This window comes from Saimiri boliviensis, chromosome 18 (genome assembly GCF_048565385.1).
Source record: "Saimiri boliviensis isolate mSaiBol1 chromosome 18, mSaiBol1.pri, whole genome shotgun sequence".
In the NCBI taxonomy this organism is placed as follows: Eukaryota; Metazoa; Chordata; class Mammalia; order Primates; family Cebidae; genus Saimiri; species Saimiri boliviensis.
The window spans coordinates 25,023,504-25,037,323 of record NC_133466.1 but is presented as its reverse complement, the minus strand read 5'-3'; the positions used below and the strand labels follow the sequence as shown (position 1 = coordinate 25,037,323).

Below are 13,820 nucleotides of genomic sequence, written 5' to 3'. Positions count from 1 at the left end.
AGTAATTCACATGACCAAACCTAGAAAGAACAGGTAGATTCACGAAATAGACCAACCATTGATGGAGGAAACTACAAAATCAGGTTGTAAAATGTTATGTATAAAGAGATTAAACATTTGTAACAATTTAAAAAATCTACTGCAGACTGCATTTTAGCCACAAATGATTTCTCTTAAATGAAAAATATGCTTACTTCTAGAATTTAAATAGTCTCATTCAATTGTCATCTTGTTTAAAGTACAGATTATTATAATTTGTTGCTAATATAGGTTATAAATGTGACTCGTTGGATGCAGTTGCTCTTCATTCAGAGACCTATCAACTAAATACATAAGTTATCTGTGGCCAACCAACCTATTATACAAGGGTGAGATGGGAGAAAAGTAATTGCAATATTTACTTCTGATTGGAAAAATGAGGAATGGGAGGCATAGAATAGTCATTGGTCTAACCAACTCTGAAATACATCGAGGCACATGTTAAAAGGATCCCCTACTCTAAGTTTATGAAAATTCCTTGATTAAGTTCTATTTCTGCTCCCTGAGAGTAATTTGTTTGTCTGTTTTTCTCTGGATCTCTTGCCTCCATCTCTAGGACTTTTATCTTTCTAAGTAGAAATGACCATGATTCTCAGTCTGATTTCTGCCTCCAAAATATTTGAAGCCTAGAAACTTTTCTTCTTTTTGTAATTGTTTTTAGTCTAAGCTGGCAGTGCTTTTGTTAGTATAATGGTATTAAAAAATTTCATGGATTGCCTATGAATCTGATTTACATCTATTGTATGTAATTACAAAAATTCTCCACTTCCAAAATTCACATCTATTTCATTTCAAAACAGGCCTTCTTCCACCTTAGATGTGGTAGGCTGCTATGAAAAAAAAAAGTCCTTAGAATTATTAGGAGACAATTTATCTTGCTGAGAATTCTTCTGTCCATCTTAGAACGTTTAGAAGTTTTTTTAAAAAAGGATCTTATAATCAGCCACACCCTTGTCCATCTTTATACTAAGGCCATTTCTACTTTGTGAATTTTTTCCAATGTGAGAGACAATTTACTTTTTGACCCAGCAATTCCTGGCTGCTTTTTATTTCTTCTAAAATCTGCTTGTAAACAAAACCGTTTATTTTAAAACTTATTTTCTTTGTTTTCATACTTATATGTAGCTAACAGGGGCCAGTTGACACTCTCAGCATCTGTCATAAAACCTCTTTAGACACACAGGTTCATTAGATACATTTTCTATCTTCCAAGTTTCTGCAGATTAAAGCTTTGCTAAATATTCCATTATAGCACAATCTTGTACCACTGTTTCAACCTTCACTAACAGTTTCTTCATTGTTTTTTCAGCCTCCATCCAAAGCCAATATTATATATTTTAATATTTTACTATGTATTTTAGGTGTCATTAGAGAAACACCTCACACTGGGTACTAGTTTTTATATCAGTTAACATTTGTTGTGTTAAACAATAATTTCCTTTAGACAATGAATATTTATTTTTTATGCTTCAGTGGTTGGCCTGGCTGGTTCTTCTTCTCTGAGCCAGATTCACAGGTACTGAGTTTTCAGATAGCCTCATTCATATATCACACAATAGGCTTACTGTCAGTTGGATAATAGCAATGACTTTGTCATGTGTTTCTTCATTCAGCAGGTTTACATGGACTCATTAGTGATTGCAAGGTTCTCAAGATCAGAGACAGCAAGTCTCGTTTGGGTTTTCAGCCACTGCTTATGTCACGTTTGATATGTCCCTTTGCCCAAAGGAAGTCACATCACCAAGCCCAGATTCAAGAAGTTGTGAGAAGGTTTCCACCTTCTGATGGATGGAGCTGCAAAGTCATATTATCAAGGGAAGATGCATAAAAGGGCAGAAGAATATCTAGCCATTTTTGAAGTCTATCACAGCAAGTATATTTTACGTAAGACCTGGGTATAATTTTGTATTGCTAATCTAATCATTAGGGTTTACTAAATTTCGTATGCTACATTTATGGGAAAGATTATATTGTTTCCATAAATTATGTAAGGTTATGAGACTATAAACATATAGGTTTAACTAAATTGGATTATAAATATTAATATCTTTTAAAAGAACTTGTGAAGTGGAGCCAATGTTACAAATCAAGCAAATTTAATCACTATCATGCCTCCTACTCTATCTTGATGAAATTATAGAAGGTTGTGTCTCCAACAGTTTATATCCATTTTGATTGTGTTGTTCTGTAGGAGCAATTTAAATGCAATTTCCAAGATTATTAATTGACTTTAAGACTTTGGGCTACTATTAAATTAAGTTAATGAATAATTAATCCCTCTAATTAAAGTATATTCAGTAAGTTATATGCATCATCTTATTATAAATATGCTGTTAATATTTTAAAGCTAAAGTTGAAAGCTTTAAATTTAGCATCTGAGCATAAGTTTTTATAAGTTTATGCAAACATATCCAAATTATTAGACAAATAAAGCTTGGTATGATAAAGAGTAGAGGACTAACAATTCAAACTTGGTCTGGAAGTATTTAGCCTTTTCTTTAAAAAGGCTAATGGATTACCTCTGTAATCATCCCAGATAAGCAGTTTCCTTAGCCCATCAGAATTCTCTTACCTTCAATCCTGTTGAGTTTTTATCCTACTTATAAATTATTGGATAATAAACAATAAAAATTTTTACTTCTGAAATAACTATTTTATGCTACCTTCTATTATTTTAATATACCATCACTCTGATTAATAGAAATCAAGACTATAATTAGCCCATGACTTATGCTCATATTTTGATATAATGATCAATGTCCTCTCACCAATCTGATATTACCTTTTCCAAACTCAGGTATGAAATTTAAAATTGTAAAACTGTTTAGATATATTTGATATCCTGACTCTTTTGTGCAGTATTTGGTCACTTACCTTCTAAAGGGGAGTGACAAGAAATAATCAGATAGGTTTGGTATTTTCTATTGTTTATTAGATCAACACAATTGTGAAAGAGAGCCATTCTTTTGTCAAACTAATGGTATAGGAAGAGCTGTCAAATCAAAAAGAAGTTCAAACTCCATAGGTCAATTTTATACAAGTAAGATATTATTAAATAAGAATGTATTTTCAGTCATTCAGTTTCAGGATAGACTGAAGTATTCTCATGTTCATGTGCAAAGCCTGGCATGATGTCGCTAAAACAAATGGATTCTTTAGAACATGTTGCCTTTATGTTTTTAATACCCTTGCAGCAGGTGGCACATGTAACATGACGTATTCTACTGAATGGCTGAAAAGCTCTGGTGGCTTTTCAGTGTTTCTAGTATTCAATATTATGTTCTTATATACAGGGTAAACTTTAACTGGATCTTTTCCAAAGAATTATAGATTATGCCACAACAGGAAATTTTAACCTCCTCTGTTCTTATATTTTTGGTGACTATCATAAAATTTACAGTGAGCATTCAGTCATATCATAAAACATGTTCCCGCCCCCACTCCTTAAAAATTGCCCTTGAAGCTCATGGTATATAAGTTATAAGAAATAAATTATGTCTTTTGGAGGAAACTTCTAAGGAATTATAATCTCAGTAAGGACTATCTCAGCTACTGTTAGCTCTCGATAGTTAAAGGAGTAGATTAATGCTTACAGGAGTCCCAGTGTAAGTTGACATTACCACCTGCCAGCCTGTGCCAAAGGACAAAATCAGAATTTCCAAAACACCTGTGGGCCTGGAGTGGGTGACTTCCTGCATGCTTATTGATGCCTTTGGTTCCGAGGGGATAAAAATTAGTTATGCAAGACTAAGTGAAATTGATAACAAGATTTCAATTGTTTTTTGTTTTTTGGTTTTCGGTTTTGAGATGGGGTCTCATTCTATCACAATCACAGGTCACTGCAGCTTCAAATTCCCAGACCCAAGGGATCCTCCCACTTCAGCCTCCCTAGTAGCTGGGACCACAGATGGAAACCAAAACGCCCAGTTCATTGTTTGTTGTTGTTGTTGTTGTTGTTGTTGTTGTTGTTGTTGTTGTTGTTTTCTGGAAAGACGGAGTCTCCCTCTGTTGCCCAGGCTGGTCTCAACCTCCTGAACTCAAGTATTCTTTCACCTCAGCCTCCCTATGTGCTGAGATTACAGGCATGAGATACCACATTTGGCTCAATTGGTATTTTTAACTGAAATATTGATGGTATTGTTTATAATTGTCAAAATTCTGATGGTCATCTGGAAAAAGACTTTTTCCTTCTTTTTCATATATGTTATACATATATGAAAAGGAAAATAAATTTATGCAAACTGGAATAAAACACTTTTAGAATTTCCTCTAACTCACCATTCAGAATTTAAGCAAGGTGTTCTATGAGAAATATTAAAATAAATTATAACTCTATGAAGCAAAGGATAATTTTAGAATATTAATACTTATTGATAATTTTGTCTGAAAAGCTATTCAAAATGTATTCAAAAACACTCAAAATGCCATAAACCCTATAATAATGTACTCTATATTTATGAAAATTTTTACTCATACTTCTTACCAGGATAAAATCAGATAAAATATGTAAGAAATATCCCACTTAAAGGTAAATCTTATTAACTAAGACAAGTCCACAGTTAAATAAAAAGGACAGTGTGTAAATAATGCCTACAAAATCATTTCAAGACATTTCTCTGCACCTACTCTGTAGCTTATGAGGCTTCTCCTTCATGTAGTAAAGACATCACTTCCTTGGAAATCAGAAACATTGGTAAACTTAGGAATCTCAAATTTAGATCTGAGGAGAATTTCCCTACAGTTAAAGGTACTAAGGGTAAACTCTAAAAGAGACAAATTGAATAGTTCTTTGTTCTACTCCCAGGAATACAGGAACTGGTGAAAACAACAAAATTATTTATGATACAATAAATGTGACTTGAAAAATGTCACCAGGGGATCTGCAAAGCTAATAAATAAAAGTAAATTATCTGACCTTAATAATGTATAATTCTATCTATGTTAAACATTATAACAAGAATGCCTTTGAATATTTATCAATCTCCAAGTCAAGAAAACAGTTCTGAAGGAGGAATACATAAATTAATACTATGAAATCTAAATATTAGAAAGCAAACTTCTGTGGTCAAATCTGTGCCTTAGGGATGAGGACTATGACTACTGTTAGGGTCTGACATCTCTCTGACTTTTTTTTTTTAATTAAATCTGTTCTAAGACATGGTTTATGATTTAGAGATAGGTCTTGAAAAGCAGAAGCTTTTTCTTATTATCCAACTCTGCAAAGATAATTAAAAGCAGCAGAGTCCTTCTGAAATACCTATTTCCTGAAACAAACTAAATGAGAGAGAGAGGGTGTTTTGCTACACAAACCCCAGGAAATTTTGGTTTCATTTTGTTAACAAAATCAACCCAAAAATTATATCAAAATTTTTGATGGTCAAATAATTTGAACTATAAATGATCTGATTTTTCTGTTAGCCTACTTGAAAGCTAAATGCCCTTACATAATATCTTTATGAAAACCACTCAACAATCAGAATTACTTATTAGGATTTATTTGTAATATGTAAAAATAATTTGTTGTTTGTCATTAATTTGTATACGTACATATAAATATGGGTACAATTTCTGATTATATGAAAATCAACATATTCCCACATTCCTGCCACGTCTTCTATGATGACTCCTATTGTACTGATTTTACCACCTGTTGTAGGCAGACTAATGCCCCTTCCACTCAAAGATGCCCATGTCTTAATCTCCAATTAGTGAATATTTTTGGTTATATGGCAAAGGGAAATTCAGGTTGTCAATGAAATTGAGGTTGCTAATCAGCTGACCTTAAAATAAGGAAAATTTTTTACATATCTAGGTAAACCAATCTAATAACAGGTGGGGGATAAGTCAAATTTAGAGAGATATCTGAATATGCTATGCTGCTGGCATTGAAGGTGGAGGAAGCAGCCATTAGCCAAGGAATGTAGGAGGTCACTAGAAGTTGAGAAAAGTAGGAAATAGATTCTTTCCAAGAGACTTCAGAAAGAAATACAGCCCTGGTGACACTTTGATTTTGACCAAGGGGACCCATTTCAGACTTTTGAAGTCAAGAACTGCATGAAAATAAACATGTATTGTTTTACCACTAAAGTTGTGGTTATTTATTATAACAAGTATAGCAAATTAATACACTTCAATATTTCTGATAGCCATTAGAATCATAGCCCAACTCCTTCCCAAGTCCTAAGAGGTATTGCATAAACAAGTCCCTCCTTCCCCTCTCATGGCGTCTTGCCACATTCCTCTCTTGGTTACTCTGCTCGAGCAATGCCAGTATTCTCTCATTTTTTTGAATGTGTCAAATTCTTCCACCAGAGGACGTTTGCACTTGCCACTTTGTCTAGATTGTTTTTCCCCCTACTCTTTGCTAGACTGGCTCTTTCTCATTCTTCAAGTTGTGGGTACATGTCATTTTTACGCTAAGGCATCTGTGGACACTCAAAATATCTCTCTAACACACACACACACACACAGAGAGAGAGAGAGAGAGAGAGAGAGAGAGAGAGAGAGAGAGACAGAGCTCTTCTTGTATTTTTATTATTCCTTTTTTTCTGCCTTTATTACTATTTGATGTGAGTATATGTCATTTTTACACTAAGGTATCTGTGGCCACTCTTAAAATATCTCACACACACACACACACACACACACACACACACACAGCTCTTCTTGTATTTTTATTATTCCTTTTCTTCTGCCTTCATTACTGTTTGATATTCTCTTATTTAGTTGTGTATTTACCTTTGTTTCTCACCCCTGCTTGAATATAAGCACCACAAAAGTGAAAACAAAATTGTTTTCTGTTGAAAGCCCAGAATATAAAATGGACTCTTATGAAAAGCTCCATAGTTATTGAAGAAAATAAGCAGAGTGCTTTAACAATATCAAACGACTTGCAGTTATCAAAATATTGTATTTGTATTAATCCATTCTCACGTTGCTATAAAGAATTGCCCAAGACTGGGTAATTTATAAAGACAAGAGGTTTAATTGACTTACAGTTCCACATGGCTGGGGAGGCTGATCACGGCAGAAGGGGAAGCAGGTACATCTTACATGGTGGCGGGTGAGAGAGCAAGCAAAGGGGGAAGACCCTTGTATAAAACCATCAGATCTTGTGAGAACCCACTCACTATCATAAGGACAGCATGGGGGAAACTGTCCCTACATGTACATATAGTTATAAAATGTACATGTAATAAGTCTATCTACATAAAATGGTTTGCTTTTTCTTTGAAGAGCAACAACACCTAGTGCTCCCCTGTTATGTCATTCACTACATAATCCTACAATTTGGTGACTTATATATCTTTTCTACTGGATTTTTAATACTGTAAGAGGGGAGATAATACCATTTATCACTATATGTCTAGCATTTGACCTGAATATAGTATTTAATGATACTTGGTGAATGAATGAGTGAATGACTAGATAATCAAAGTACTCTATATTTATAAATTTTTAATTCTTATTTTTATAAACTTTACAATTCTTTTTTAACTTCTATTTAGTTACCATATACGCTAAGAAATACACTACAATATTTCTCTAGTACACCATTTCTACATTTAAGATCTTTAAATAATTCAGAACAATATAGGACCAATAATATACAATTGTTATTGTGCAGTATCTCTTCTTCATTTGAGCAAAAGAAAGATAATCTGGTTCTAACTAACAGCATTCTCCTATAGAACATTTTTTGAAACAAAATTTAAATTATAAAATCATTTTTATACTTAGAAAATTTTTTAAATTACATTAAAAATAGCTATATTTTTTTAATCTATAAAAGAAGATCATATACTTTTCTACAGATTTGGTGCCTGATTGATCCTTCTTTGTCTGAAAATATTAGCTATTCAGTGTCACAATTATCATGGGGTGTAAAGACTTTTGTGCATATCTCTTATAAAGATTGTGTCTGGGCTAACATCCCTCCTACCTCATTCTATCCCCTCACACTGTGACCTCTGAATCTTTAACAAAGAAAATACAATAAAAGACAATTTTAGAGCTTTGGAAGGGCCTGAAGTTTGCTTTATCAAGGACAATACTGGCAACTTTCCAGAAACCTGGAGGCCATGGCTCATCTGCAAATCATGTACATATATTTGCATGAATTTTATTTTGATTAGTAGCCTCAACCCATGATGATACTTAGGATGAATGAAGCATTTTACATATATGAATAAATGAAGACAATTTAGTAGTCTTACTGCTCATGGCTGTATTTTCCCTATTTCTTAACTCTAATTCTCCTCATCCATCCCCTTCTTGTTATTCCTTCACTTTAAATTCATATGGGTTTTTTTTTTTTTTTTTTGCTTATGTTCTCTTTTTAGCATACTGATTTTGCATTGGTGGTGGGAAGGAAGTTGCCTGGCTATTGTGTTTCATTGATTCATTTGACCTAGATCTACTATAACCAAAATTATTATGACTCGGTGATTTTTACAAAGTTTTTGTTTTATCTCAACTGAAATAAATTGGCATTTTTGGGGGGCTGAGTCAGTGAAGTACACAAACTTTGATAACTGTACAATTTTGTTTTGAAGCATTTGTCCTTAAGGTGGTCCATAAACTAAAATATAATTTTAGGGACAAATATATAAAAGCCGCATATAAATGTGCTAAACGTACAGGCAAAGACGAATTACTATTTTATTAAGAGCTTTTAATTTTCCTGAAACTTTGTATTGAAATAATAGAAAATTCTTGAGAGTATCAGGAGTGATTAAATGGTAGTTAACTAATTTTATGATCAATGATATAAGTCTGTAAACGTTACCAAGCAAATCCTTATGCACTTAATGTGGTCAATGACTGATAAAGAAAATGATTTTTCTCTGTGTATTCAATGCAGACTATCCCCAGAGGATAAAAGGCAATCAATTCTAGATTTGGGAAAACAATATTGTTTCTTCCTTACCTTTATAATTCATTTTGTGTTCTTTTCTCTTTTTCATTCTTTTCTCTCTTATTTTATTCTTCTACACTCTAACACACTTCATTTCTTTCCAGGCCAGATGCAGTGGCTCATGCTTGTAATCCCAGCCCTTTGGGAGCCTGAGGTGGGTGGATCACCTGAGGTCAGGAGTTCGAGACCAGCCTGACCAACATGTTGGAAACCCGTCTCCACTAAAATGCAAAAAATTAACTGGGCATGGTGGCGCATGCCGATAATCCCAGCAGGGAGCTGAGATTGCACTATTGCTCTCCAGCCTAGGCAACAAAAACAAAACTCTGTCTCAAAAAATTATTTCTAGTACTTTAGCATAGTCAGATCTTCTACGAGAATAATATATTTATGTTTGTATTAGTTATTTCTGAGTAGGGCCTAGTTTATTTATAAGGAATAATATTTATTTATTCCTCTTCCATTTGGAGCAATGGAAATACACATGAAATTACTTCAGAATATGATTAATGTCTCCCATTTATAAGTTGTAAAGATGGCAATTCAGTTATAAATATTTAAAGTTAAAAATCCACAAATATTATACAGAACTCAATGTTATAAAGTAATAGAAATATGACTGTGAATATTACTTTAGGAATTTAGGTTCACATGAATATGTAATTTGGATCAATTGGTGTTTGATTACAGAAGCAATTGACAAGGAGAGATATCAAATAAAGAATTTATTATGAGGTAATTCTTTATACAATTACGAGCTCTGATGAGGAAGACCACGGAGAGTCTGCTGCCTCTGCATTGGTAATTGCACCTGAAGCCTGGTTAGTTGTCAAACTCAGCCTTTGGGAAGGACAGCTGTGCTGGATAGAGCAGTGGAGATAAACTAGGACTCATCAGGATAAATTGGAACTCATTAGGATAACTTAAAACTCAAACCTGATTTCCACAACCTCTAACCTGGCCTATCTAACCTGCAGGAGAATGTAATGCCCTTTGTCACACCTCTGTCACAGAGTTGCTAATGTACTTTTTCCAGAACTTGAAAATAGTGAAATGGAAGATTCAGTAGGATCTGAAGGGCTTTTCAGCCTGGCTGCTGCCACATACCAACAAGATGACTAGCAGATGCACAAAAACATGAGAAAGCTAAAGCAATGTCTAGTTTTTAGAAAATCTAAGCAAAACCATTCAGGACATAGGTGTAGGCAAGGACTTCATGACCAAAATGCCAAAAACAATGGCAACAAAAGCCAAAATAGACAAATGGGACCTAATCAAACTCCACAGCTTCTGCACGGCAAAGGAAACAGTCAGTAGAGTGAATCGGCAACCAACAGAATGGGAAAAAATTTTTGCAGTCTACCCATCTGACAAGGGGCTGATATCCAGAATTTACAAAGAACTAAAGCAGATCTACAAGAAAAAAACAAACAAGCCCATTCAAAAATGGGCAAAGGACATGAACAGATACTTTACAAAAGAAGACATACAGGAGGCCAACAAACATATGAAAAAATGCTCATCATCACTGGTCATCAGAGAAATGCAAATCAAAACCACATTGAGATACCATCTCACACCAGTTAGAATGGCGATCATTAAAAAATCGGGAAACAACAGATGCTGGAGAGGATGTGGAGAAATAGGAACACTTTTACACTGTTGGTGGGAATGTAAATTAATTCAACCATTGTGGAAGACAGTGTGGCGATTCCTCAAGGACCTAAAAATAGAAATCCCATTTGACCCAGCAATCCCATTACTGGGTATATATCCAAAGGATTATAAATCATTCTACTACAAGGACACATGCACACGAATGTTCATTGCAGCACTGTTTACAATAGCAAAGACCTGGAACCAACCCAAATGCCCAACGATGATAGACTGGATAGGGAAAATGTGGTACATATACACCATGGAATATTATGCAGCCATCAAAAACGATGAGTTCACGTCCTTTGTAGGGACATGGATGAACCTGGAAACCATCATTCTCAGCAAACTGACACAAGAGCAGAAAATCAAACACCGTATATTCTCGCTCATAGGTGGGTGTTGAACAATGAGAACACATGGACACAGGGAACCCAGGGAGGGGAGCACTACACACTGGGGTCCGTTGGGGGGAAATGGGGGAGGGGCAGGGGGGTGGGGAGGTGGGAAGAGATAGCATGGGGAGAAATGACAGATACAGGTGAGGGGACGGAAGGCAGCAAAGCACACTGCCATGTGTGTACCTATGCAACAATCTTGCATGTTCATCACATGTACCCCAAAACCTAAAATGCAATAAAAAAAATGGAAAAAAAAAAGAACTGTGTTATTTTTCAGAGAAATAAATAAAACCATCCTAAAGTTTGTATGGAACTAAGAAGGATTCCAAATGGCCAAAACCGTTCTGAGCAAAAAGAACAAAACTGAAAGAAGCACACCACTTTGCTTCAAAATATTTTACAGGGATATAGTAACCAAAGAGCATAGTGTTGATATAAAAATAGAACACAGAACAGTGAAATAGAATAGAGAACCCAGAAATAAATCCACATATTTACGGTCAACTAGTTTTCAACAAAGGTGCCAAGAACATGTATTGAAGACAGGGCACTCTCTTCAATATACTATACAGGAAAAACCAATGAAACTAGACTCCTATTTCTCAGTGTTTATAAAAATCAACTCAAAATGGATTAAAGACTTCAATGTATAAATGAAAGCTCTAAAATTACAAGAAAAAATGTAAGGAAAATACTTCAGGGCATTGTTCTAAGCAAAGATTTTATGGCTGAGACCTTAAAAGCACATGTTTTAAAAAAAAAAAAAAAAAAAAAAAAAGGCATCCAAATAACACCATATTGAACTAAAAAGCTTCTGCACAGTAAAGGAAGCAATCAATGAAATAAAGTGAAATGAAGAGACAACACGCAGAATCAGAGAAAATATTTGCAAACTGTTCATCTAACAAGGAACTAATAATCCAAAATATACAAGGAACTCAAACAACTCAATAGTAAAAAACAATTAATCCCATTAAAATGTGGGCAAAGGACATTTCACAAAAGAAGACACACAAATGGCCAATAGGTATATGAAAAAAAATTCAGCATCACAAAGTATCAAAGAAATACAAATAAAAACCAAATGAGATACTATCTTACCTCAGTTAGAATGGTCATTATTGGCCCGGCACAGTGGCTCATACCTGTAATCCCAGCACTTTGGGAGTCCAAGGCAGGTGGATAACTTGAGGTCCAGAATTTGAGAACAGCTTGACTGACATGGTGAAATTCCATCTTTACTAAAAAAAAAAAAAAAAAAAAAAAATAGCTACATGAGATGGTGGACACCTGAAATCCCAACTACTCTGGAGGCTGAGGCAGGAGAATTGCTTGAACCCAGGAGGCAGAGGTTGCAGTAGGCCAAGATCTTGCCACTGCACTCCAGCCTGGGTGTCAAAGCAACACTCCATCTAAAAAAAAAAAAAAAAAAAAAAATGGTAATTAGTTAAAAAAAAAAAAAAAAAACATGCTCCCAAGGTTATGGAGAAAAAGGAACTCATGTACTTTTGGTATGAATGCAAATTAGTAGAGCCACTATTGCAAACAGTATGGAGATTTCACACACAAAAAAGTAAAACCAAACACCACATGTTTTTACTCATAGGCAGGTGATGAACAATGAGAACACATGGGCCCAGGGAAGGGAACAACTCTCACTGGGCTAGGTAGTGGGGGGAAGGGGAGGGGAGGGATAGCAGTGGGGTGGGCAAGATGGGGAGGGATAATACCAGGAGAAATGCCTGATGTAGGCAATGGGGGCAGGGATGGGGGATAGAGACAGCAAACCACCACAGCATGTATGAACCTATGCAAAAATCATGTAAGACGCAGGATGTGCACCTGTACTCCAGAGCACAAAGTACAATAAAAAAAAAAAAAAGTAAAAATACAACTACCATGTGATCTGGGAATCCCACTACTGGATATTATTCAAAGAAAATAAAACCAGTTTATCAAAGGGATATCTATACCCCTATGTTTATTGCAATATTATTTACAATAGCAGAGACATGGAATCAAACTAAGTGTTCATCAATGGATGACTGGATTGTTTTATATGTGGCATACTATTCAGCCATTAAAAAGAATGAAATTGTATCATTTGCAGCAACAGTGATGGAATTGGAGGTCATTATATTCAGTGAAATAAGTCAGATACAGAAAGACAAATATGTTTCCATGCATATGTGAGAGCTAAAAAAGCTGATCTCATGTAGGTAGAGAGTAGAATGATATAGTAGACACCAGAGCTGGAAAGAAGGAGTGGTGGGAGGAACAAATACACAGGTACTGGGTCCAAACATACAGTCAGATAGAAGAAATAAATTCTAATGTTTAATAGCAAAGTAAGGTGACTACAGTTAACAACAATGCGTTATATATTTTAAACTTTCAATTCTGAGAAGACTGGATTAGTGGCCAACTTTCCTGATTCCGTTGTAGTATTCTGTTGAATTTAATCACAAGATATAAAAATAGCAATAGGATCTCCAGGAAATCTGCATTTCAGACTTAGTCTTCCTTAACCTCTAGTATGTAATAGCAACCCAAGTTTCCCTTGATAGTCATAATTAATCACTAACAAATAAAGTAAACCTCTTCTTGGCCTGTTGATTCACTGGCATGAGGAAGGCAGGTGGTCGATTTGGCAATGTTAACTCCCTGTTTAATGAAACCATTGCTATGTCCCCTAATAGAAGTATTTCTTCCTTGGGAACAAGTCTAATAAAAGCCACAGTTATGTAGATAGAAAACAAATGTTTCCACTAGTGGAACACTACACACAGCACTAAAAAAAGATCACT

General features: G+C 34.8%; 1 long non-coding RNA gene across 1 annotated transcript in view; it reads right to left on the bottom strand.

Moving 5' to 3' along the window:
• Positions 1 to 12,145: 12,145 nt before the first annotated feature.
• The window catches only part of LOC141581991 (uncharacterized), a 223,491-nt gene continuing 221,816 nt past the window's right edge, over positions 12,146 to 13,820 (bottom strand). Inside the window, exon 3 of the long non-coding RNA XR_012514835.1 lies at positions 12,146 to 12,254. This is a non-coding gene — a long non-coding RNA (uncharacterized LOC141581991). The remainder of the gene's footprint in view (positions 12,255 to 13,820) is intronic.